The sequence below is a fragment of the Triticum aestivum genome, unplaced genomic scaffold (assembly GCF_018294505.1).
Source record: "Triticum aestivum cultivar Chinese Spring unplaced genomic scaffold, IWGSC CS RefSeq v2.1 scaffold167475, whole genome shotgun sequence".
Classification (NCBI taxonomy): domain Eukaryota; kingdom Viridiplantae; phylum Streptophyta; class Magnoliopsida; order Poales; family Poaceae; genus Triticum; species Triticum aestivum.
The window spans coordinates 1-1,067 of record NW_025290547.1 but is presented as its reverse complement, the minus strand read 5'-3'; the positions used below and the strand labels follow the sequence as shown (position 1 = coordinate 1,067).

The 1,067-nt window shown below is 40.8% G+C and overlaps 1 long non-coding RNA gene across 1 annotated transcript; it reads left to right on the top strand.

Annotated features, from left to right (window-relative positions):
* Positions 1-11: 11 nt before the first annotated feature.
* LOC123178849 (uncharacterized) lies at positions 12-1,019 on the top strand. The gene is made up of 4 exons (XR_006489904.1): positions 12-60; positions 149-227; positions 684-836; positions 946-1,019. It is a non-coding gene; the product is annotated as an uncharacterized lncRNA (long non-coding RNA).
* Positions 1,020-1,067: the final 48 nt, after the last annotated feature.

Sequence of the window (1,067 nt, the reverse complement as noted above, 5' to 3'; positions counted from 1 at the left end):
TTTTTTTATTGCAGGCATTGAAAAATAAAAGAAATAAGAGACCCACGGCCTGTACTTAAGGTATGTTCTTCTTGCTCCTCCTCATGTGGTTTCATTCGTCGCCTAGGTTGCTGCTTAGTGCTTACTATGTCTGCCCTTGTTCTGCAAGGTCTAGGATCTGCTAGGTTGGTGGATCTGCGAGCTTGCGGTTCCTGTTGTTGATCAACCGCTGCTTCGGTTCGGTGGAGGTGTGTTCTGCTTGATCCTCCCCTTCTTTATGTTTACCATGGTTGTTTGTGCTTTTCACTAGGGGAATGCTTGTATTACTTTTATCTTGGCTGCTTCTCCTTCAGAATCTATATATCTTGATTATTTTCTCCTCCCCGTTATATTACTTATGTGCAATTCTTCTCCTTGTATTTGTTGAGAGGGAGTGTCATAAGTAAAATACAAGTCAGCTTATTGTCCTTTTGGGCCTCAGTTACATGAAGTAATGAACAAATGTGTGACGTGCCATGCCTGCAAGAAAGAGCTTCTGTCAGTTGCTTCGGTCTGTGCCTGTTCCTTTATGGCCAGTAGACTAAACTCTTTTGGCTCATAGATTCTTTGTGCTGGTACAGAATTTGGAGTTAACTAAAGTCGGATAATAATTGCATTATTCATGTATAGCATGAATAATCCAGGTTATTGCAAAAAACTTTCAGGTTTAATCAACCAAGTGAGTGCAGTTGCAAACCAGCTGTGCGGCTTATAGGAGCACTTGCGCCATCTTTGTAATGGCAAACACCATTCCCTTGATTGTTGATTAGTCATCTTCTCCTCATGATATGATACTGGAAGGATGTCATGATGGAACGGTATCTTTTTTGCATGTACAAAATTATTTTCTTAGTTTAAATCCGATGACTGCCCAGTTTTGTTAGAACGTGCCATACTGAGTTCATGGTTGGATTTTGATGTTTCCAGGTTGCTTTATGGAGGTCTCCACAAACTTGCCGTCAGAAGACATTTTAATGGTTTGTTATCTCCCTTTCCATAGTTTTCTATCACTTATGCCATTCAGATGACATGTCTGACTCAGGAACTGC